At 42.6% G+C, this 26765-nt stretch overlaps 1 long non-coding RNA gene across 1 annotated transcript in view; it reads right to left on the bottom strand.

Moving 5' to 3' along the window:
• Positions 1–24960, bottom strand: part of LOC130361897 (uncharacterized) — an 85043-nt gene extending 60083 nt beyond the window's left edge. The window contains exon 1 of the long non-coding RNA XR_008891194.1: positions 24873–24960. This is a non-coding gene — a long non-coding RNA (uncharacterized LOC130361897). The remainder of the gene's footprint in view (positions 1–24872) is intronic.
• Positions 24961–26765: the final 1805 nt, after the last annotated feature.

The raw sequence follows: 26765 nt of genomic DNA, 5'->3' as shown, positions 1-26765 counted from the left end.
CGATCTACATCGCAGGGTTGTGGAGCATGCCGCTCGCTCCCCTGTTTAATAACTTCTGATCACATCGGGTCTCAGAAGTGAGACTCTGTGCAATCAATCCCTCAGCCCCTGTACTACTACCCCCAACATGTAACAGACTTTGTTCCATGATGGGGTAGAAGTACAAGCACTAATCTAGCCACCTGCAGACTCCCGCAGCCAGGGAACTACTACCCCCATCATGAAAATAATTCTGTTCCATAATGGGAGTAGTAGTAGTCCCAGCTGCAGGAGTCTGTACACAGCTGATACTAACGGATGAAAAACTGATGCAAACGGATGCCACTAAATAGCATCCGTTTGGACACGATAATAGAATGTTCCGTTTAGGAGGCAATAACGGATAAAATCTAGACGGGGGACAGCGGCTGTGTGAACGTAGCCTAAGGATTCCCCACCATTGTGCCTCCACCTGTTGCAAAACTACAACTCCCAGTATGTACATTGTGTAAGTGCATGCTGGGATGTGTCGTTTTGCAATGGCTGGAGGTTTGCGCCCCGAAACCGCTACACCCGAGCCCCCCCCCCCCCCCCCCCAAAAAAAAAAAAAAGAAAACTACAGGTTACATGTACATGGTCAGGTTTACAGTGAGTTTCCCTCCCGCTGCGAGTATCAGCTACGGCAAATCTTCTGCCGAAGCTCAAGCTCCTAGCAGGAAACTCACTATAAACCCGACCGTGTGCATGTACTCTAAAAACACTACACTTCACTACACAAAATAAAGAGTAAAACACTACATATACACAAACCCTTACACTGTTACCCTTGTTTTATGTTTGATAAAAATTAAAAACTGATTGTACGGCACTGTTTCCTAAACAGAGCCTCCGGCTGTTGCAGAACAACAACTCACAGCATTGCCAGACAGCCATTGACTCTCCAGGCATGCTGGCAGTTTTGCAACAGGCACCCTGTTTGGAAAACACTACCGTAGGGTATTTTGTTAGCAGAGGCAAGTGCAATACTTGCATCCAGGTCTGCCCCTATGCAAATGCCTAATTTAGGCCTCAATGCAAGTCTATGTGAGGGGGCGTGATGGCCGTCGTGCTCCCTTACCATAGACTTTTATTGAGGGGACAGGCCGTGACGTCACGAGGGGGCTGGCGTGAACACGGAAGCCCGCACACAGCGTTCGGAACTCAATGTTCCGGACGCTGGGGAGCGGAGTAACCCTTTAAATATGTTTCAAGGTCATTGAAGTATTGAGAAAAGACATGAGAGGTGGCAATTTTGACCAACAATTATTACAGATGGAGGCAAGATGGATACATCGCCTCATACTGAATGTCCTATAGGCCTAAATTAATCCCTGTCCTTTGCATCATTTATTTAGGCTCTCCAACTAGTATTTCATCACCATTGTTTTTGATCATTAGTGTCTCAACTGTATCTTATAGTTTCTAGCCTTTTTATCATTATTGGTACTGGCTTGGTGGGTGGCCCTCCTTATAAATCATTAATATCTGTTTGGTGTAATTGGTGAGTGTCCCCCCTAAAATAAGAGCAGAGAGAAAGAAAAAACGTGAAAGAAAGGAATTTAAATTTTATATTCCACTTTATTTTCCATGTCTTTTTGCTTTATAAAGATCAAGGTCCTTATAAATTGCCATTTTCCCTTGTCCATATGGCATTAGTTCTCTCTTTGCAGCTTGGATCAACAGTCCATAAATTCACTATTGCTAAGAACACATCTAATGTGGATTGAATGCTCCTATGCGCTATGTTCCTTTGTTCATTGCTCCCTGCTATAATCACAACTGGAGCGCATATGCGTTCCATTCCGCTGGATATGATTAGCTGCATTATGTATCTTCGGACTGCATATGCGTTCCACTTGACGTATCTTACGCACTGCTTTCTCTCTTCATCTCTCTTTCTCTCCATCCTTCATGCGTGTTCCCCCGTGGATCGCATGTTCTTTCCATAGATCGGTTGTGACATACACTGAAGTCACTTTCGGTCTGGTGCATCGTGCGCGCTTCCATTTACTAGCGTTTTCAACACGGAAGAACAGTACTTGTGCACCATTGTTGCCAACGTCTGGAGTTCCATCTATGTATGCCATGCCTTATCTTGGAACTCTCTGACTGCCTATGAGGGCTTTACCTCGCTAGTACCTATAGCATCTTTAATATTAGGATATATCAGTCTGGTCGGTGGCCTCTGTATGAAACTCTTGCTACATTTAAACAGGACATGGTTGCATTTACGTAGGACATACTGCTAGGGCACTATTGGCTATAATCTATCTTACACATGGACCTATCTGGGCGAGGTGTTTTTTACATCATAAAGCATTTCATCAAGCTCCTGGACTTATTCTATGCCTTAATTTACGCCTGAATCTATGCCTTAATTTATGCCTGAATTTGCATACATAGGTTATGATGCGTAACATTGTGGTTTTGTAGGTAGTGGCCCTCATTTACTTAGAAAATCGGGTTGTAAGTCTATCTTGCTTTCTTACCCGACTGCTTTTTTCCCCTGGTATTTATAATTATGTTGCACCCTGTTTGTCGCATGTGGGTTTTGTTGGTTTTGGTTTCCAACTCCTCTGAGTTGTCGGGAAAAAATCCACAACAATTCAACAAATTCGGGTTGGAAACCTTTATAAATATGTGGGAAAGCTCAGAAATGTCGGGTTACGCCCCTTTTTCGGGTTTGGGAGAATCCACATCGGGTCCGTCGGGAAAAAATGTTGCATAGTGTCGCAGACTGGCGCAGGATGTCTGCGACATGGCAATAGTAAATGAGGGCCAGAGTGGTCATAGCATAGGACCACCTGTTATTTAATGCAACCATTGTTATTTAATGTAACCATTTGCCTTTCTCTGCTCATTATCCTCATGGGCATCGACTTAATGTGGGTCACGGACTTATTCTGACTGCATCCCTTTATCCTGACTAATTTTTTCCTTGATTGGGTTGACGGTTACTAAACCACTAACTACTATCCACTGTACTAGTATATCTTAATTATCTGCTTTATATAGGACATATCGAGTATCATACATTATGTATTGCCTTTTTTTTAACCCCTTAAGGACTCAGCCCTTTTTCACCTTAAGGACTGAGCCCTTTTTTGCAATTCTGACCACTGTTACTTTATGCATTAATAACTCTGGAATGCTTTTATCGATCATTCTGATTCCAAGATTGTTTTTTCGTGACATACTCTACTTTAACACAGTGGTAAATTTTCATCATTACTTGCATCCTTTCTTAGTGAAAAATCCCCAAATTTCATGAAAATTATGCATTTTTCTGACTTTGAAACTCTCTGCTTGTAAGGAAATTGGATATTCCAAATAAATTCTGTATTGATTCACATATACAATATGTCTACTTTATATTTGCATCATAAAGTTGACATGTTTTTACTTTTGGAAGACATCAGAGGGCTTCAAAGTTCAGCAGCAATTTTCCACAAAATTTTTCAGGGACCAGTTCAGTTTTGAAGTGGATTTGAGGGGTCTTCTTATTAGTACCTAATAAATGACCCCATTATAAAAACTTCACCCCCCAAAGTATTCAAAATTACATTCAGAAAGTGTGTTAACCCTTTAGGTGTTTCACAGGAATAGCAGCAAGGTAAAGGAGAAAATTCAAAATCTTTATTTTTTACACTCGCATGTTCTTGTAGACCCAGTTTTTGAAATTTTACAAGAGGTAAAAGGAGAAAAAAATGTATAACCCAATTTCTCTCGAGTAAGAAAATACCTCATATGTGGATGTCAAGTGCTCTGTGGGTGCACTACAAGGCTCAGAAGGGAAGGAGTCACATTTGGCTTTTGGAGAGTGAGTTTTTCTGAAATGGCTTTTGGGGGGCATGTCACATTTAGGAAGCCCCTATGGTGCCAGAACAGCAAAAAAAACAAACATGGCATACTATTCTGGAAACTACACCCCTCAAGGAACGTAACAAGGGGTCCACTGAGCCTTAACACCCTACAGGTGTTTGATGGCTTTTCGTTAAAGTTGGATGTGTAAATGAAATTTATTTCACTAAAATGCTGGTTTTCCCCCAAATTTTTAATTTTACAAGGGGTTATAGGAGACAATGCCCCCCAAAATTTGTAACCCCATCTCTTCTGAGTATGGAAATACCCCATGTGTGGACGTCAAGTGCTCTGCTGGCGACTACAATGCTCAGAAGAGAAAAAGTCACATTTGGCTTTTGGAAAGCAAATTTTGCTGAAATGGTTTTTGGGGGGCATGTCGCATTTAGGAAACCCCTATGGTGCTAGAACAGCAAAAAAAGGAACGTAACAAGGGGTACAGTGAGCCTTAACACCCCACAGGTGCTTGACAAATTTCTGCTAAAGTTGAACGTGAAAATGAAATTTTTTTTCACTAAAATGCTGGTGTTACCCCAAATTGGAGAAATAGCCTCCCAAACTTTGTATCCCATTTGTTCTGAGTATGGAAATACCCCATATGTGGATGTAAAGTGTTCTGCGGGCGAACTACAATGCTCAGAAGAGAAGGAGCGCCATTGAGCTTTTGGTGAGAGAATTTGGTTGGAATAGAAGTGGGAGGCCATGTGTGTTTACAAAGCCCCCCGTGGTGCCCATTTCTTCAAAGTAAGAACATACCCCATATGTGGATGTAAAGTGCTCTGCAGGCGAACTACAATGCTCAGAAGAGAAGGAGCGTCATTGGGCTTTTGGCTAGAGAAGGTGTCTGAAATTGAAGGCCATGTGTGTTTACAAAGCCCCCATAGTGCCAGAACAGTGGACCCCCCCACATATGACCCCATTATGGAAACTTCACCCCTAAAGGGGTACAGTGAGCATTTACACCCCACTGGCGTTTGACAGATCTTTGAAACAGTAGGCTGTGCAAATGAAAAATACATTTTTTCATTTTCACGGACCACTGTTCCAAGAATCTGTCAGCCACCTGTGGGACGTAAATGCTCACTTTACCCCTTATTACATTACGTGAGGGGTGTAGTTTCCAAAATGGGGTCACATCTAGGGGGGGTCCACTGTTCTGGCACTGTGGGGGCTATGTAAACACACATGGCCTTCAATTTCAGACAGCTTCTTTTGCCAAAAGCCCAATGGCGCTCCTTCTCTTTTGAGCATTGTAGTTCGCCTGCAGAGCACTTTACATCCACATATGGGGTATGTTCTTACTCAGAAGAAATGGGGTTACAAATTTTGGGGGGCTTTTTTCCTATTCTCCCTTGTGAAAAGGAAAAATGTAGGGTAACACCAGCATTTTAGTGAAAATTTTTTTTTTCATTTTCACATCCAACTTTAACAAATTTGTCAAACACCTGTGGGGTGTTTGATACATTCCATGAGGGGTGTAGTTTCCAAAATGGGGTCACATGTGGGTATTTATTGTTTTGCGTTTATGAGAGAACCGCTGTAAAATCAGCCACCCCTGTGCAAATCACCAATTTAGACCTCAAATGTACATGGCACACTCTCAGTTCTGAGCCATGTTGTGCGCCCGCAGAGCACTTCAAGCCCACATATGGGGTAGTTCTGTACTCAGGAGAAATTGCGTTACACATTTTGGGGGTCATTTTTTCCCTTTTAACGCTTGTGAAAATTAACCTGTTCAGGACACAGGGCGTATGCATAAGCCCTGCATCCCGAGTCCTTAAGGACTGAGGGCGTATGGATACGCCCGTGGGAATTCCGGTCCCCGCTGCTAGCCGGTTGAGGACCGGATCGGGATGCCTGCTGAAATCATTCAGCAGGCATCCCGGCACATCGCCCAGGGCCCCCCCCCCCATGTCGGTGATCGGAGAAAATCGCATGTCAATTCAGACATGCGATTTTCTCCAATTCCAGGCTGATCGGGTCTCTGGTGACCCGATCACCCGGAAAATAGGGCTGATCAGAGTTGTCAGCAACAGCCCCGATCAGCCTAAGGGATAGGAGTGAGGTCGCAGAGCTGCGATCTCCTCCTATCCCCTGCCATTAGCAGAACAGAGTTCTGACCAATGGCAGCGGAGGACAGGGGGTTGCCATGGCTACCCCCCGTTCTGCCCGCCCCTGGATGTCGAAGGGATCGTGGGAAGAAGATGGAGGCCGTACCTGCAGGAAAACATGCCTGGGGACCCAGGATCTTCGCTGGAGACTGCTGGATCCTGGCTCAGGTAGGGAATCGTCGGTGGGGGGGGGTGTAATTGAAAGTGAAAGTAAAACAATCTTTACTGTGGCAACCACTAGGAAGGCCAAACTGCAACTCCCAGCATGCCCAGACAGCCAAAGGCTGTCTGGGCATGCTGGGAGTTGTAGTTTTGCAACATCTGGAGGGTCACAGTTTGGAGACCACTGTTACAGTGGTGCCCAAATAGTAGCCTTCCAGATGTTGCTAAACTACAACTCTCAGCATGCTTGAACTGCCCAGGCATGCTGGGAGTTGTAGTTCTGTAACATCTGTCCCTTCAGTTTTAGCAATTTTCATGAATTTTTTGAAAATTGCTGCTCTACTTTGAAGCCCTCTAATTTTTTCAAAAAGCAAAAATATGTCCATTTTATGATGCCAACATAAAGTAGACATATTGTATTTGTGAATAAAAATAAAATTTATAGTGAATATCTATTTTCCTTACAAGTAGAGAGCTTCAAAGTTAGAAAAATGCTAAATTTTCCAAATTTTCATGAAATTTTGGGATTTTTCACCAAAAAAGGATGCAAGTAGCGCCAAAAATTTACCACCAAAATAAAGTAGAATATGTCATGAAAAAACTATCTCAGAATATTTGGTAAAAGCGTTTTCGCGGTATTAATTCATAAAGCGACGGTGGTCAGAATTGTGAAAAAAGGGCTCAGTCCTTAAGGGGTTAAAAGTATGGGGCAACACCAACATGTTAGTGTAAAAATTATTATTTTTTACACTAACATGCTCATGTAGACCCCAATTTTACCTTTTCATAAGGGATAAAGGAGACACAGCCCACCAAATTTGTAACGCAATTTCTCCCGAGTACGGAGATACCCCATATGTGGCCCTAAACTGTTTCCTTGAAATAAGACAAGGCTCCGAAGCAAGAGAGCACCATGCGCATTTAAAGGCTTTGAAAAGGGGATTTGAATCTGCCACAAAAATACCCTACGGCAGTGTTTTCCAAACAGGGTGTCTCCAGCTGTTGCAAAACTCCCAGCATGCCTTGACAGTCAGTGACTGTCCGGCAATACTGTGAGTTGTTGTTTTTCAACAGCTGGAGGCTCTGTTTTGGAAACAGTGCCATACAAGAAGTTTTTTTTTATTATTTGGGGGGGGGCGGGGACTGTGTAGGGGTATGTAGTGTTTTACTTTTTATTTTGTGTAGTGTAGTGTTTTTAGGGTACATTCACATGGGCGGAGGTTTACAGTGAGTTTCTCACTGGGAGTTTGAGCTGCGGCAGAAAATTTGCTGCATCTCAAACTTGCAGCAGAACTCGCTGTATCTATATTGTTTTCCACCGGAGTACATCTTTATGGTCAAAATGGGCTTCATCCTCAAGGGATTAAACATTGCATATTTTTGCACAATGTGACAGAAGTACACTTTAAATTCAACAGGGAAATTCAAGCTGTTGTTGCTGTGATCGGCACTGAAAGCCTAGTTAAACACTGACTTACCTAAATTACCTTAATGGGTTTACTTTAAAGAGTACCTATCACTAAATAAACTTTTCTAACCTACAGTAACTAAGGCTATGTTCCCTAACTACTCCTAACACTCCTACCATCCTTAGAAAAAAATTCTTACCTTTATTCTTGCTCACAAAGTGAAATCTTCCAGCAGAAGGAAGAAGCAGTTTCACAGCTGGCATGATGTCACTGAAGCCTGCTGGGGGACAACTTCTGTCCTCACACCGTTGCTGCGCTGTAATGAATAGAAGACCTCAAGCTCTGTGCAGCAGCTTTCAGTCTGTCTATTATTCAGTGAGGCTCTGTTTAGCTTTTAGTCTGTGCAGCTTAGTCTGCGCAGCTGCTGTCAGTGAGGCTCTTTGCAGCTGTCAATCAAGTTCAGTGCAGAGAAACACTTCCTGAGTTTGGTTTCCTGCCATTAGAAGCAGGAGACCAAAATTTGAGATTTTGATCAGACGGAATATGTTTTCGCCAAGAAGGGAGACCCCTAGTGGGCAGAAGTATACAACAGAAAGTGCCACAGCGATCCCCAGCATAAAAATGCATACAATGGAGGATGCCTGCAGCGGACTACAAGTGCCACAATAGAATCCTACACCAGATAGACGGTGTGGATGTGTAACAATTAGAATAATACAATACAGGAATATGGGTGCACTACTGTGTTAGATGTATAAAATATTATTCTAATTGTTACACATCCACACTGTCTATCTGGTGTAGGATTCTATTGTGGCACTTGTAGTCCGCTGCAGGCATCCTCCATTGTATGCATTTTTATGCTGGGGATCGCCCCTAGCAATGGACTACAAGGGCAGGATCTGCTCCCCCAGTATAAATGCACAACCTCATTTGGGGTTGAGCACCTCCAGCCATTTGAGACCACGTTTTTTATTGTTTGTTTAAAATTTATACTTGGAGGTGTGTAAACTCCATAGTTAAAGGGGTACTCCGCCCCTAAACATCTTATCCCCTATCCAAAGGATAGGGGATAAGATGTCAGATGGAAGATATTCAAGGCGCATTAAAGGGGTACTCCGCCCCTGGCATCTTATCCCCTATCCAAAGGATAGGGGATAAGATGTTAGATCGCCGCGGTCCCGCTGCTGGGGACCCCGGGGATCGCTGCTGCAGCACCCCGCTATCATTACTGCGCAGAGCGAGATCGCTCTGCACGTAATGACTAGCAATACAGGGGCCGGAGCATCGTTACGTCACGGCTCCGCCCCTCGTGACGTCATGGCCCGCCCCCGTCAATACAAGTCTATGGGAGGGGGCGTGGCGGTCATCACCCCCCCTGCCATAGACTTGCTTTAAGGGGATGGGCTGTGATGTCATGAGGGGCGGAGCCATGACGTCACGCTGCTCCGGCCCCTGTATCGCCCGTCATTACGTACAGAGCGAACTCGCTCTGTGCAGTAATGATGCCGGGGTGCCGCAGCGGCGATCCCTGGGATCCCCAACAGCGGGACCGCGGCGATCTAACATCTTATCCCCTATCCTTTGGATAGGGGATAAGATGCCAGGGGCGGAGTACCCCTTTAATGCGCCTTGAATATTTTCCAGGCAGCATTACGATAGCACCTGTTAGGCCATGCACCTATATTAGCCAACTCAGGTGGGGCTTGCAGCTTGCCTCCCCCCTCCCATTGTATGTGTGCTCAGTCACACTGGAGGGTACTTGGGAGGAGGCTCGACCGAATGCTGCCGTAATTGCCCACTGGCCCCTGTTTTGCTTATCACGCACAGGCAGGATTAGCGTTAGGTCCCGCGCCATTTTGAGAAACCTTGGCATTGGTGTGCGGGCTCTGGTATGTCCTTCATATGAGGATATACTGGTGAATGTTTCAATTTTAACATCAGTGTTGAGGGATAGCTAATGTCATTGTATACATCTACCACAGTAGTGCACCCATATTCCTGTATTGTAAAGAACTTCAGAAATTTCTCTTTAGTATGCAGCAGCAATAGAATGGTTAAGATTTTTAAATAGAAGTGATTTACAAATCTGTTTAACTTTCTTGCATCAGTTGATTTGAAAAACTTTTTACCCACCGGAGTTCCCCTTTAACACCTATGACCTCATAGGTGATATGTCTCATCTCTGGAGGCCAAAACAAAAAATCCCCCAGGAAAGCTCAAGAACCCAAATCTATGAATACTCAAAAAAAAAAAAAAAACGGGGCATAAAAGGATAGAGAATGTTCCTTCCTATCTACGTGGGGGATTCCCTACCTATCTACCTGAAATATTCTCTAACTACCTACTGGGGTCAACTACCAAACTGGGACGGGGCGGTGGCAACACCTTTGCCTTTGTAGACGAAAATCCTTGCACTTCATTCTCTCTTTTATAAGCAGGGTCTTGCTATAAGATGTTTTTATCACTATACTATGTATTTGTATTTTTCCAATTTTTATTATTTTATTGATGTTTTTATCGTGTTTCCTGATATCTCAATAAAGCTTACTAAATATCTGCAAATTTTTGGGTGAAGATTTAAAAAAACTAAAACAAACAGTTCTTTGACATCCTGTATATATATAAATGTAGATATGAAAGGGGAGATTTATCAAAACGTAAAGAGGAAAACTGGATCAGTTGCCCATAGCAACCAATCACCTTGCTTCTTTAATTTTTAAAAAGGCCTCTAAAAAAAAGTGGGCAACTGATCCACTTTTCCTTTGCACAGGTTTTGATAAATCTCACCTGAACGGTTTACCTTTTCTGGTATGTGCATTGGACCTGAACCCCTTAAAGGGAATGTGTCACTATTGTTTTTTTAAATAAATAAAATCAGGATATTAAGTTAATACAATTCATTTTAAGGGTAATGTATTATCAGTTTTATTTATAATGTATGCCATTATCTAGAGCATCTGTGATGACATCACTTCACAACATCTACACAGATGCTCTACAGCACTCACAAAGCACAGGAAATTGAAGACAGGAGCCGACTCATAGAAATACATTACAGATGATAATATAGTTTTTTTGCGAATGCACAATGTCATGCGCAGAACACAGCCCTTGTCAGACAAAATGGGAGCCATATTCCATTTTATTAAAGTCCTGAAGCTGCTGGATGCTGTTGCTCTCACTGTTGCCTCTTACACATCTCCAGACCTGCCACTCTTGCTCTCTTCTGCTTCTGACTGAATCAAGACATGCGTACAGTGAAGGCTTCAGATAGTACACATGTATTTATTTAGTCAGGAGCTTCAGATCTGAAAGTGTGTATGAAGAGGCAGCTACTGGTTACCGGGCAGGCTACCGGGACCGTCCCCATATTTCAGCTGATACACCCCATAGCACACACCGTACCCAAGAACGGCACACCATTCTGTCAGGATCCATGGCTCGCTGCTCTAATGGCCTTGCTGTGACTGTCCAGGCTGTCTCAGTAATGGAGACCAGCTGACATGCCCGGCCTAGGAGAGCGGTGAGTGAGGAGGAAGTGGATGGACTTGCTGGATGTACACTGCTCAAAAAAATAAAGGGAACACTTAAGCAACACAATGTAACTCCAAGTCAATCACACTTCTGTGAAATCACACTGTCCACTCAGGAAGCAACACTGATTGACCATCAATTTCACATGCTGTTGTGCAAATGGAACAGACAACAGGTGGAAATTATAGGCAATTAGCAAGACACCCCTAATAAAGCAGCGGTTCTGCAGGTGGTGACCACAGATCATTTCTCAGGTCCTATGCTTCCTGGCTGATGTTTTGGTCACTTTTTAATGCTGGAGGTACTTTCACTCTAGTGGTAGCATTAGACGAAGTCTACAACCCACACAAGTGGCTCAGGTAGTGCAGCTCATCCAGGATGGCACATCAATGCGAGCTGTGCCAAGAAGGTTTGCTGTGTCTGTCAGCGTAGTGTCCAGGGCGACGTGGAGGAGGCCATAGCAGGGCAACAACCCAGTAGCAGGACCGCTACCTCTGCCTTTGTGCAAGGAGGAGCACTGCCAGAGCCCTGCAAAATGACCTCCAGCAGGCCACAAATGTGCATGTGTCCACTCAAACGGTCAGAAACAGACTCCATGAGTGTGGTATGAGGGCCCGACTTCCACAGGTGAGGGTTGTGCTTACAGCCCAAAACCGTGCAGGATGTTTGGCATTTGCCAGAGAACGCCAAGATTGGCAAATTTGCCACTGGTGCTCTTCACAGATGAAAGCAGGTTCAAACTGAGCAGATGTGACAGAGTCTGGAGATGCCGTGGAGAATGTTCTGCTGCCTGCAACATCCTCCAGCATGACTGGTTTGGTGGTGGGTCAGTAATGGTGTGGGGTGGCATTTCTTTGGGGGGGGGGGGGCAGCACAGCCCTCCATGTGCTTGCCAGAAGTAGCCTGACTGCCATTAGGTACCGAGATGAGATCCTCAGGCCCCTTGTGAGACCATATGCTGGTGCGGTTGGCCTTGGGTTCCTCCTAATGCAACACAATGCTAGACCTCATGTGGCTGAAGTGTGTCAGCAGTTCCTGCAAGAGGAAAGCATTGATGCTATGGACTGGCCCGCCCGTTCCCCAGACCTGAATCTGATTGAGCACATCTGGGACATCATGTCTCGCTCCATCCACTAACGCCACGTTGCACCACAGACTGTCCAAGATTTTTCGGATGCTTTAGTCCAGGTCTGGGAGGACATCCCTCAGGAGACATCCACCACCTCATCAGGAGCATGTCCAGGCATTATAAGGAGGTCATACAGGCACGTGGAGGCCACACACACTACTGAGCCTCATTTTGACTTGTTTTAAGGACATTACATCAAAGTTGGATCAGCCTGTAGTGTGGTTTTCCACTTTGATTTTGAGTATGACTCCATATCCAGACCTCCATCGGTTGATAAATTTGATTTCCATTGATCATTTTTGTGTGATTTTGTTGTCAGCACATTCAACTATGTAAAGACAAAAGTATTTCATACGATTAGTTCATTCATTCAGATCAAGAATGTGTTATCTCAGTGTTCCCTTTATTTTTTTGAGCAGTGTATATGGTTCCCCCGATTTGCTCACATTAGACTTGGTGCCCCAGTTTCTGGGACTGCAGAACACCGCTTTCAGCTTTATGCACGTCCTTCTGCACGTGTAGCTGAAATATATGGCAGAACAATCAGTCTGATTGCCCAGTCTTTATACTTCGAGTTACTTAAAGGAAGCCAGGAACCAAGCAGGATGTCAGCATCCCGGCCTAGTCATGTGCAATGATATCACTTATTGCTTGCACCACCGTCAAAACAGAGCATGCGGAAGTCCCTGCTGTGAGCCAAATATGCAAGTCGTATACAATGTGGTCAAACATGGGGGTTACTTACTACCTAATGAGGGTACCGGCATACCTATCTGATTACCTAATGGGGAGTTGTACCTGAGGGGGGGGGGGGCATATCTATCTGGGACTCTATTTACCTACTGGGGAGCCCTACATAATGGGGAGACATACCTTTCAGGGGCCCTATCTGCCTACTGGGGGAGCCCTCCCTACTTGCCTACCTGATGGGGGAGTCCTACCTCTCATTGGCCCTATCTAGCCCTACCTACTCGGGGTAATAACAACCAGAGGCACTATCTATTGCGCCCTTTCTACCTGATTGGGGGGGGGGGCATACCTCTCAATGGCCCTATTTACCTACTGGAGGGAATATACCTACAAGGGGCCTTATTTACCTATTGGGAGAGCCCTACCTGATAGGGACATACCCACCAGGGCCCATATCTACCCACTTGGAAAGCCCTACCTGCCTATCAACTGGAGGGATATACCTCCCAGGGGCCTTATCTACCTACTGGGGGAGTCTTACCTGTGTACCTATTGTAGGGACGTACCTACCCGATAAGGGGATGTTCCTACCAGGGGCTCTATCTACTGGGGTGTATAGATACCAGGGGTCCAGTCTACCTACTGACCCTTACATGCCTACCTTAATGGGGAGACATACCTACCAGGGATCCTATCTACCTACTGAGGGTGCCCTATCTGCTTACCTACTGGGGAGAAACATATCTACCTGATGAAGGAATATACCTAACTGAAGGGGGACTACCTACTTATTGAGGAATCAACCTACTGGAGAAGCCCTCTATCTTGGGCCATATCTAAATACTGAGTGAACACTATCTGACAGGGGCACATACCTCTCAGGGCCCTACATACTTAATGGGAACACTTATCAGGGGCCCTATCCACCTTATGGAGGGCCATACCTACTTAAAGGGGTTATCCAGGAAAAAAATTTATATATATCAATTGGCTCCAGAAAGTTAAACAGATTTGTAAATGACTTCTATTAAAAAATCTTAATCCTTTCAGTATTTATGAGCTGCTGAAGTTGAGTTGTTCTTTTCTAAGTGCTCTCTGATTACACCTGTCTCGGGAACTGTCCTGAGTAGAAGCAAATCCCCATAGCAAACCTCTTCTACTCTGTGCAGTTCCCAAGACAAGCAGAGATGTCAGCAGAGAGCACTGATGCCAGACAGAAAAGAACAACTCAACTTCAATAGCTTATAATTATTGGAAAGATTAAGATGTTTTAATAGAAGTCATTTTCAAATCTGTTTAACTTTCTGGAGCCAGTTGATATAAAAAAAAGTTTTTTCCTGGAATACCCCTTTAACCCCTTAAGGACGCAGGACGTAAATGTACGTCCTGGTGCGGTGGTACTTAACGCACCAGGACGTACATTTACGTCATAAGCATAACCGCGGGCATCGGAGCGATGCCCGTGTCATGCGCGGCTGATCCCGGCTGCTGATCGCAGCCAGGGACCCGCCGGCAATGATCTCGCGGGTGTCCGCCATTAACCCCTCAGGTGCCGGGATCAATACAGATCCCGGCATCTGCGGCAGTGTGAATCTGCGATTTGAATGAATGATCGGATCGCCCGCAGCGCTGCTGCGGGGATCCGATCATTCATAACGCCGCACGGAGGTCCCCTCTCCTTCCTCCGTGCGGCTCCCGGCATCTCCTGCTCTGGTCTGTGATCGAGCAGACCAGAGCAGAAGATGACCGATAATACTGATCTGTTCTATGTCCTATACATAGAACAGATCAGTATTAGCAATCATGGTATTGCTATGAATAGTCCCCTATGGGGACTATTCAAGTGTAGAAAAAAATGTAAAAGTAAAAGTAAAAAAAAAGTGAAAAATCCCCTCCCCCAATAAAAAAGTAAAACGTCCGTTTTTTCCTATTTTACCCCCAAAAAGCGTAAAAAATATTTTTTATAGACATATTTGGTATCGCCGCGTGCGTAAATGTCCGAACTATTAAAATAAAATGTTAATGATCCCGTACGGTTCACGGCGTGAAAAAAAAAAAAAAAGTCCAAAATTCCTACTTTTTTAATACATTTTATTTAAAAAAAATTATAAAAAATGTATTAAAAGTTTTTTATATGCAAATGTGGTATAAAAAAAAGTACAGATCATGGCGCAAAAAATGAGCCCCCATACCGCCGCTTATACGGAAAAATAAAAAAGTTATAGGTCATCAAAATAAAGGGATTATAAACGTACTAATTTGGTTAAAAAGTTTGTGATTTTTTTTAAGCGCAACAATAATAGAAAAGTGTGTAATAATGGGTATCATTTTAATCATATTGACCCTCAGAATAAAGAACACACGTCATTTTTACCATAAATTGTACGGCGTGAAAACGAAACCTTCCAAAATTAGCAAAATTGCGTTTTTCGTTTTAATTTCCCCACAAAAATAGTGTTTTTTGGTTGCGCCATACATTTTATGATATAATGAGTGATGTCATTACAAAGGACAACTGGTCGCGCAAAAAACAAGCCCTCATACTAGTCTGTGGATGAAAATATAAAAGAGTTATGATTTTTAGAAGGCGAGGAGGAAAAAATGAAAACGTAAAAATTAAATTGTCTGAGTCCTTAAGGCCAAAATGGGCTGAGTCCTTAAGGGGTTAATGAGAGAGACCTACTTAATTGCTACCATTATTCAGGGTGGCATAGAAACATAAGCCATACTTACACTCTCAATCCTCGCTCATAACCGCTACTAATGTGTGGAGCTGTATGCTTAGCCAGTCACTGCTCACAGTAGTGTCTTGCTTGTGTCAGTGCCACAGCTGCCTGGATAACCTCTTTAATGGGGAGGACCTACCAACATACTTAATGGGGACCTTCCTACCTACTTAATAGGGGACAACCTACCTATTTAATGACGGAATCTACCTACACACTGAGTCGGGTACAAAAGAGGATGCTATACTGTATGTGACATCACAGGGGACATTATTACAATTTTCTGCTTTAAGCATGGAAAATGTGTGCAGGTTGACGAAGGTAGTGCAGGTTAGTGCAGAGCCTAAAATGTTTGTTTGCAGATTCTGCAAAAACGAGTTGTGTTTGGAAGAAGTCATGGTGGTCTAGGCCAGATGGTGAAGACAAAGGAAAGTAAATGACTCTGATCAGAGAAGACATCACCTGTGAGTCACTACATGTAACTGTATATAATAAATGATATGGTATTACAGATCCTGTGTTGAGCTGGTATATACAACTATATGGTCACTGTATGGGGCTATTGTTTAGTTAGGTATAATGGTTATATTAATTAACAGCATAATGGGTATTAGTCACTGTTGGTAATGGTAGTGTTTGTGGTGTGACGGTATTATTTGGGCCTTTTATAATGGAAATATGTGTAATGTTAGTCGTTGTATAACTACTGCCATAGCATATAATATGTGACTGTGTTGTTGTAACATATTTTAGCAATTAGAGCCCAACTAAAAATTTTGCCCAGGGTGACTCAGTCTAAAAGCCCTGTCTGTGGGATGTGTGATCTGGAATGTGGGGACAGAGCTGGTATCCTGCCCAGTAACAGATGGGTGTGAGGAGAGGAGGGCACACAGGTGAAGTGGAACAGTAGTGTACTGTGTGTACAGGTTTCTAAAGAAGCCGCAGGCAGTGGCCACAAAGTACAGTGACACCGTGACCCTGGTGTCTGTCACTTCAGCATCCGCAGCTTTCCCGCAGCGCATGCTTACCCACAGAATCAATAAATAGTCAAGTGCTCTGTTACTGACTAGACAATAATTACTTGTTATCACCTGGTGGACCAGCCGGCGCTTTATATCAATAAAGGGCCGAGGGTTAATATGTGGCTTGAATGTCACTGTGATGTGACGGTAGGTAGATGGAGTGCAGTGGCACTGCACTGAGGCATTGATGTCCCTTACGGCACTGATCAGGATAGAAGGACCTGTGATAAAGCTAGAGTGGAGCAGCCGGAGCAAAGAGAGCCAGGAAGCAAGCCTGGTGAGAGATCATCCTGTATTATACTCCCAGGGCTGCAGTCACTACTTTCCTGGGGTGGAGTCGCTGTGTATATACATTACAATTTAATCCCTTGTATAGCATAGTGTGCAGCTCTGGAGTATACCAGATGTTACTCCTGAGTTCCATCCAATATTAAATAGGATCAGGAGCAGCATCTCGTACACTTCAGAGCTAAACCACAAGTGTTAAGCTGGGTATCCACTTGGCAGGTTTTCTTTTTTTTTTATATTTTTTTTGTTTTCTTCAAACTGCTACTGCAGTTTTTGAGCCAAAGCCAGAAGTGGATCTAGCAGGAAGGAGAAATATAAATCCTAAGTTTTTATTTCCCATTTCCTTTGAATCTACATCTTCTACTATACATTGCCCAATCACTGTCATTTTTACATTAGGCACATGTTGCTTTTCTATATACCCAATGGGCTATGTGACTTGATACATCATACCTCTTAAAATTAAACTAAACAGACTACTAATGTCAATTGGCTTAAAGGGGTACTCCATTGGTCAACGTGTTTTTCCTTTTTGACTTACCCTATTTGTTTTGTTTCATTTCTATTGTTGTTGTTTAGGCTACTCTATTTCCGTTCTTTGTTGTCTTTTTATCCCCCACTTTGTTTTCCTATCTTTGCTTCTATTTCCTGTTTCTTGCTGTGCTGAAAACTACAAATCCCAGCATGCCATATGCTTTGCTCGTTTGGGGCGGCTCCTTTTTTTTGTTTGTTTGTATCGCCCCTTTACCCATCCTACTATTTTCCCGGGTCAGCCCCTTTACACACAGCACACTAATATAATCAGCCCTGGTTGGGATACACTGGCATACACACACAAAAGGGACTACAACTCCCAGCATGTGTCATTCAGGAGTCTTCAGTCTGTGGTATAGCACCAGCATGCTGCCTCTGTAGTCTCCTGGGGGTTGTAATTCACTCCACCTCTGTAGGGCATACACCAGTGTTTCCCAACCAGGGTGCCTCCAGGTGTTGCAAAACTACTACTACCAGCATGCCCAGACAGCAAAAAGCTGTCCGGGCATGCTGGGAGGTGTAGTTTTGATACAGCTGAAGACACCCTGGTTGGGAAACAATGCACTTTGTTTGTAATATACTGAATAGGCTAGTGTGCCTCCAGCTGTTTCAAGACTACAACTCCCAGCATGCCCAAAGACTGTCAGGGAATGCTGGGAGTTGTAGTTTTACAACAGCTGGAGGCACACTGGTTTGGAAACACTGGTGTAACATGATGTGTATGCTGAATAGGCTAGGACAGTGTTTCCCAACCAGTGTGCCTCCAGTTGTTGCAAAACTACGACTCCCAGCATGCCCAAAGTCTGTCCAGGCATGCAGGGAGTTGTAGTTTTGCAACAGCTGGAGGCACACTGGTTTGTAAACACTAGCATACACACACATAACAGGGACTACAACACCCAGCATGTGTCATTCAGGAGCCCCCCCCCCCCCCCCCCTTCACACATAGAAATCATCCCCAGTCTGAGATTTATTCCCCTGCAAAAAATAAGCCATCATATAGAATTTTAGGTGAAAATTTTAGAGTTATGATTTTTTAAAGTTAAGGAGGAAAAACGGAAAATGAAAAAACGGAAAAAGCCCGGGTCCTTAAGGGGTTAAAAGGTAAGGAGGAAAATCGAAAGTGCAAAAATGGAAAAACGCTTGGTCCTTAAGAGGTTAATAGGTACATTTAGATTACTGCTTAAATAACAAATTGTAGATATTTGAATATTTCAAAATCACAAAGTAATGTTTACTAGCTATGCCCTGTTATCATATGGAGTCTCCTCTATTACATGCTACCAAACTTAAAATGGGCCTATAAAACTAGGTACAACGGAGAAACTGCTATTTTGTAATCAGTAAAGAGCTCCATCTATAGTAAGGTAAGTGGAAGTACAGCACAGATTGAATTCTGATTTGTTATACTACGGACTCAACTATTTCATTCACCTATTACTCTTTCACAATGAGAACTGTGAACTTATGGAACAGTCTACCTCAGGAACTGGTCATAGCAGGAAAAATTAACAGCTTTAAAACAGGATTAGATACATTCCTGGAACAAAATAACATTAATGCTTATGAAGAAATATAAAATCCCATCCCTTCCCCAATATCGCGCCACACCCCTACCCTTCAATTCCCTGGTTGAACTTGATGGACGTATGTCTTTTTTCAACCGTACTAACTACTATGTAACAAGAAAGCTAGAAGTCTTGCAGAGAAGATGCAGGACAGTTTTGGAGGAAAAGCTATAGCATGTTTTTTGCCTATAACTTTATTCCTCTGCACCATCAGTAATCTTCTTGGTTTATGTTATTCTACTATAGTATGTTGAACTATATGCTGACAGTGGCTGCATTTATATATGCAAACTAAATTTTAAATTCTGAAATCTCTTCTGCATATTAACAGATTTGTAATTTACTTCTGTATAAAAATCTTAATCCTTCCAGTACTAATCAGCAGCTGTATACTGAAGAGGAAGTTATATTGTTCTTTTTATTCTGACCACATTGCTCTCTGCTGACACCTCTGTCAGTGTCAGGAACTGTCCAGAGCAGGAAAGGTTTGCTGTGGAGTTTTACTCTGTACAGTTCCAGACATGGACAGAGGTGTCAGTAGAGGCAGAAAAGAACTATACAACTTCCCCTGTAGTATACAGCAGCTGATAAGTACTGGAAGAATTAAGATTTTTTAACTGTTTATGTATAAGATTTTTTTTTATAACAATAAACAAAAATACAAACAATGCACTTAAAGGAAATGCATGTATACAAAGCAGTACAAACAATACGAACAATAAAAAAAAAAGAAATAAAATGAGAGAAAGTAAAAATAAAATAAAAAGTTGGAGATAAGAAGTAGGGAAAAGAGAAAGATAAATATAGAGAAAACAGCGAGAGATAAAAATGGAAAAATTATGAGTCACGACAATAATTAGCATGTTTTGAAGTATTAAACTCGCAACATATTGCCGCCCAGATAAGACAAAAATCATAACTTTTGAACATATAAGTTGCATGCATCCTCTCTTTGTGTAATTCCAGCATCATATAGTGCAACAGAGATTTAGCAATGTAGGAATCTATGGATTCGAGGTAAAGTGGCCATGTTACCATTATAATAAAGACACCATTTTCATAGAAAAAAGTGAAACAAGGAAGAAGGAATAGGAAAGGGAATAGAAGCAGCAAGGTCCGCACGGCCCTCTCCACAGTCCTCGGCCCAGAGTCAAAACCAAAAAGATTTTGAAATAAAAGCAATTTACAAATCTGTTTAACATTTTGGCACCAGTTGATTTAAAAAAAAAAAAGTGTTTTCTACTGAAGTACCCCTTTAGATGGGTTGCCTTTGAAGATAAGCCCTTTATACTCGTTCTGTGCAACTAATGCTTGAACACTACAAGAAAAAAGCGTATAGATCAAATAGCAAAATTATTTTATTAGGACGTGAATGCTCAAAAAAACGCATACATTTAAAAGCATATAAAAAATACATATAACAGAGGAGAGTACAGCTGGTAGAAACTGAAATAAAATGGAGGCTGGCAATAGGATGTAACCACAATGTAAAATGCCCGGGAAGAAGCCTTGGAGCGAAACGTCGGGTGGTGGAGGCTGGTTCATACCTGAGTCCACTGGGTGATGATTGTCTCTATACCTTGCTGCTATCATCTGGGTCAATTCCCTGCCTTGGAGCACTTTATGTTATTTCCTGCATCATGCACTTTGCATTTACTGCTGTTATTCAGCTTTCTTGATAATGATTGCTGGTAAAGTAGTATACCCCTGATATAGCTATTTCCATTGTGGTTACATCCTATTGCCAGCCTCCATTTTAGTTCTGTTTCTACCAGCTGTACTCTCCTCTGTTATATGTATTTTTTATATGCTTTTAAATGTATGGTTTTTTTTGAGCATTCATTTCCTAATAAAATAATTTTGCTATTTGATCTATACACTTTTTTTCTTGTTGTGTTTAATTTGGATCTGGCGTGGATCTGTCACGCATGGGGGAATTTTGTATTATTAATGCTTGAACAGTGTATACATTTACAACTTTTCTATTCTCTCTTAAAGGGGTACTCTGCTGAAAAACAATTTTGTCTAAATCAACTGGTGCCAGAACGTTAAACAGATTTGTAAATGACTTCCATTTAAAAATATTAATCCTTCCAGTGCTTATCAGCTGCTGTATGCTCCACAGGAAGTTCTTTTTAAATTTATTTTCTGTCTGACCACAGTGCTCTCTGCTGACACCTCTGTCTGTCTCATGAACTGTAAAGAGTAGGAGCAAATCCCTATAGCAAACCTATCCAGCTCCAGACAGTTCCTGAGACAGACAGAGGTGTCAGTAGAGAGCACCGTGGTCAGACAGAAAAGAAATTCAAAAAGAAAAGAACTTCATCTGGAGCATACAGCGGCTGATAAGTACTCGAAGGGTTAAGATTTATTAATAGAAGTCATTTACAAATCTGTTTAACACTCTGGCACCAGTTGATTTAAAAATAAAATAAAAAATAAAGTGTTTTCACCGGAGTACCCCTTTAACATTTCAGATGTGGCTTCTGTTTATTATTTAAGCCAAATGAGGACTCTCCCAGATCCATTGCATGACAGATAGCAGCAGTGCAACAGCTTATACTGGGGTCTGTCCTTTTCTGCCTTAAAAATAACAAAACAATGAAAAATGTAATACTCAACTTTAAAGGAAAACATTTTATTTATTTTTTTAAATCGGCTGGTGGCAGAAAGTTAAACAGATTTGTAAATTACTTCTATTTTAAAATATTAATCCTTCCAGTACTTATCAGCTGCTGTATGCTCCACAGGAAGTTCCTTTCTTTTTGAATTTCCTTTCTGTCTGACCACAGTGCTCTCTGCTGACACCTCTGTTCATTTTGGAAACTATAGAAAAAGGATGTATAACAAGTGTATACAAGAACCAGTCCTCTAGAGCCAGTAGAAATAAGAAATGAGAAAATAGGAAAGAAAATAGAAAAGAGATGAAAATGAATGAAATAAAAGATTCTAAAAATGATAAAAATAATACTGTAGTGACTTAAAAGATGAAAATTAGATATATATTTCTTAATTGTCCCGAATAAAAGTTGGAAACATGAAAAAGATATAACACATTTATTCATAATGTAATATACATCAGTGCAGGGCCCTTGCACGAGATGTATTACAACTGTTAAAAAACATATACTAATAAAAAATATATAAAATGATGATATGCAAAATTATATATCCCGATCAGCTACCTTTAAATGAATGTCAATTTGCTAGAGAAATAGTCTATGATAAAGTGATGTCCGTGCAGCAGGTAATGATATATAGAGTGCCAGACTTGTTCACAATGTTTTAAAGGAGTTTCAGAAAACGCTGTACATACAGTGTGGTACCTGTAGTCCGCAACGGGATGTAGTTCACGCTGTCCTGCGGTAGTGATGATGCTCGGAACTGGCACAGAGCTGCCTCTGGCCCAGAGGTGGTTGCTCCAGCGGTCCCGGCGGGGTACAGGTGGGCACGGGTCTGCGTCCGGCCGTAGCGTTTGCTGGATGGTATAAACAGGTAAGTGAGCTGGCGTCTTCTTGCTGGATCGCGCGCGTGATCCCAATAGTAGTCCAAGATGAGGGTACTGCAGCGCTGCAGAGGGCTGTGTCGTGGGTATCAGATAATGATAAAGGTACTGATAGAAGTAGATAAGGATGGCAAACAGGGCTATACGCGTTTCAAGACAAAGGTCTCATTCTTCAGTAGCCAGAATTGCATTGCAACTGTGTGATGTATTATCCAAGACATGGGTGAGAGGTCATTCAGACGATGTATCATTTGTTTTTGTGTATTGCATTTTATTGGAGGTCTGGCTGTTTGGTATCTCCTTTGAAGTCTGCACTCTGGTCCCATCATATAATCAAACAGATAAGGGGTCAGGAAGAGAGAAGACCCCCTGGTGGGATCAGAGGGGAGGGGGGAATGGAGTCTACCTCCCAAGAAAGCAGATATGATATATTTAAACAATGCTAGGCTAAAAGTTGGTTGTTGAAGGCTGTGCAACAAGCTGACAAGACCATCCTAAGAATAGCTGGAACTCACTGAACGATTGCTATTTCATCATGCTGTAAGAACTTCATCTTTTGTTTTCTGAACTTGCCTTTCTAAACTCTTTCATACATTTTTGTAACTGTATGTCATTTGTTTCTGTATTTTTATATAGTCAGCACTGTGATACCTTTTATCAGATTAAATGTTTAATTAATCAGCTCTGGTCTTTGATCTCTAAATATATGAGCTCACCTTTCTGAAGGAGGCTCTGGTAAAACACATTTATCTAAGGGTTAATTTGGTGACTTGCTGGGACTTGTAGTGGATACCCAGAGGTCTGGCAGCTTTAACCCTTTCACCATCCCACTCTCTCTAGCATCTTAGCTGGACTGATAGGGTGTGATCGTGGCAGGGGGTTTCTAGTTTAGGGCACCCCTTTTGGGGGGTTTCCCCTAAAGTTGTTGTTTAATGCCAAGCATCGGCTCGATCAGCTATTTCCAGCATTAACCCTCAATCCTGGCTGCTGATAGCAGTCAGGACCCACCGGTTATGAACCGTGCTCAGCTTGTGAGCATGCTTGAAACCACGGTAACGGGACCTAAGCGTACAAATATGCCCTGCATCCTTAAGTACCAGAACGCAAAGGCGTACCCATATGCCCTGCATCCTTAACAGGTTAAGTTCAAGTGCCTAGGACAACATGAGCTGTTAATACAGCATTGAGTGTGTCCTGTGAGATGCAGCCAAAGGCCATGTTTACACAGCAGAATTTCCGTGCAGAATTCCACAGAAGAATGTGTCCCAAATTTAAAGACCTGTGTTTAACTTTTAGGAATAACGCAGTGGAATCCCATTGAAGTCAAGGGGGCTTTAAATTTCAGCAGATTTCTGTGTTTTGCGGAATTCCCAAATTACCTTAAACTGCTCCTCTGTGTTTAAAAGCTAAGGAGAGACAGGATAATGCTGCACACATATGGGACTATAGTGTGAGTTTTGGGACAGAAATTCTATGTCACTGATCTATCATTTGCTGTACTTAGGGTACAGAGCTAGTGCACTGATTGGACTTCGCTGCCTCTGCAAAACCAAAGGAATCTTGGGAAATGTGGACAGCATTAGGGGAAAAAGGAATTAAGAAAGCGGACAACCCATGCAAGCAGCCTCTACATTATTCTCTTATAATATGCTAAACTATATAAGCAAAAAATAAATCCTTCTGGACTGCTTCTTTAAAGCGTTACTGTCCTTAGTAAGAAAATAAAATGCTTAAATCAGTGTAGTAATGTGCCCTAAAACCTGTATGCATAATAACATGCATGTGTTAATATGTAAAATACCTTTTGATATATATATATTCCTGTAATGAATCTTTCTGATTTCCTCTCTGAAGCTGGGGGCTTTTCCCCCTGCAGTATGATGAGCTCCCTTCCCTCTCCCGTCAGGAGGTCTGCACAAACATTTTTACACTTGTACAGGTTTCTGTCCTAGGGTACGTTCACACTGCGGAATTCCGTGAGTAGAATTCCACACAGTGAACAGTACCATCAGTGTGAAAGGGTCTTCCGCTAGACCCATTCACACTGCGGAATTTCAGCGGCAGACAATTCCGACGCTGAAATTGTGCCAGGCAAAGAAAGAACGTTCATTCTTTGTGCAGAATACTGTAAGTACTACATAGCCATCAATGGTGATGGCGCAGTGCCCCGCGGTCCTACCGCCAAAGTATTTTTGGCAGAGTCCGCCTGATGGAATTCCGCTCGCGGAGATTTCACAGTGTCAACATACCCTAAGTGCATGGTCTATATAACTATAATGCAGCCATGCATGCTCTATATAACAGTTTAGCACCTTGAATTTCTTGTCACTGTGCATGTGAATGCTTCTCCTGAAGAGGCTGCAAGCTGTCTGCATCTTGTCTGGATCTCACAGGTGTTCTCCTCACACAGTTGAAAGCTGCACTGATACACTGTACTCAGTGAGCAGAGGAGAGAGAAAACCACACCCCCACTCCCCCTCCCTTCAGAATTTCGTCCCTTTCTTCGTTGTCAGGACCAAAGAGCCCTAGATACCAGGGTTAGTTTTTAAGGAAGTAATAAATGGAAAAAAGTTGTTTCTAACGACAGTAGCGCTTTAAGTACATTGTCCCTTCCCCACTAAATGTAAAACACTGCATATGGAATATATATATATATATATATATATATATATATATATATATATCAGTGTGTGTGTATGTTCCAGCATCCCGTCCAAACAGCTAAAGATATTAAAATGAAACTTGGCACACATGTAACTTATATGTCAACAACAAACACAGGATAGGTAATTTAACCCTTACTCACCCCCATTTGCCAGGGTCAGGGTTTTTGTTTAAAGTCCCAAACAAGTCTAAAGTCAAATATATGTTACTGCATAACTTCCAAACGGCTGGAGATATTTCGATAATACTTGGTCACATGTTACTTATATGTCCACATAAAATATAGGATAGTTAAGTTAACCCTTAACTACCGCCATTTGTGAGGGTCAGGGTTCTTGTTTAAAGTCCCATGCAAATCAATGGGAAATGTATGTTCCCACATAACTTCTATACGGCTGGAGATATTTCAATACCTGATACACATATTACGGGTCAGGATAGGAGGACGGGATAGGAGGTAGGGATAGAAGGTCGAGAGATGAGTACGGGAAAGGAGGAGGGGATAGGAGGTTGGGATAGGAGGATGGGATATGAGGTCAAGATAGGTGGTTGAGATAGGAGGACGGGATAGGAGGTCGGGATAGGAGGTCGAGATAGGTCGGGATAGGAGGACAGGATAGGAGGTCAAGATAGGAGGACGGGATAGGAGGTCGGGATAGGAGGACAGGATAGGAGGTCAAGATAGGAGGACGGGATAGGAGATCGGGATAGGAGGTCGAGATAGGAGGACGGGATAGGAGGTCGGGATATGCGGTCGAGATATGAGGACGGGATATGACAACAATATATGAGGACAGGATATGAAGTCAAAAGCTTCCTCTGTTGATTTTCCTCCACAACAAGGATTAGGAAGGAAAAACCGGGCAACGCCGGGTACTAGTATATATACCTTCACATATATACACGTACCAAAAATATAAAAGTCAAACAGCATGGTTCTGGGACGACCATTGTATGTTGAAACCATTGTATGTTGAGAGAATAACCCTGCGATCTCCTGGACAGTGCTCTGGCTCTTCTCCCGTACAGAGCCGGGGTAGGTACGCATCCTCCATTCATCTCTATAGGAGAGCAGGAGATACACGAGTAAAGCACTCCCAAACTCTCAAATGGTTTCAAAGAAACAAAATAAAGCTTCTAGAATGGCCCAGCTAATCACGTGACCTAAATCCTATTAGAAATCTATTGAAAAAAACTGAAGATTATGATCCATGGAAGAGGCCCATAGAACCTATACCCCTTAAAGGGATACTCCCCTGGAAAACATTTTTTTTAAACCAACCAGAAAGTTAAACAGATTTGTAAATTACTTCTATTAAAAAATCTTAATCCTTCCAGTACTTATCAGCTTCTGTATGCTCCACAGGAAGCTCTTTTCTTTTTGAATTTCCTTTCTGTCTGACCACAGTGCTCCCTGCTGACACCTCAAGGATGAGGCAGATGTCAGAGGTAATGAAAAAAATCTTCAGCAGGACATTTTATAAAAAAAACAAAAAACAAATGGGCAGGATTACGTGTTTCAGGAGGATCCCTCCCTTCCT

Source organism: Hyla sarda, chromosome 3, assembly GCF_029499605.1.
Source record: "Hyla sarda isolate aHylSar1 chromosome 3, aHylSar1.hap1, whole genome shotgun sequence".
In the NCBI taxonomy this organism is placed as follows: domain Eukaryota; kingdom Metazoa; phylum Chordata; class Amphibia; order Anura; family Hylidae; genus Hyla; species Hyla sarda.
This window is presented reverse-complemented; position numbering and strand designations above follow the sequence as displayed.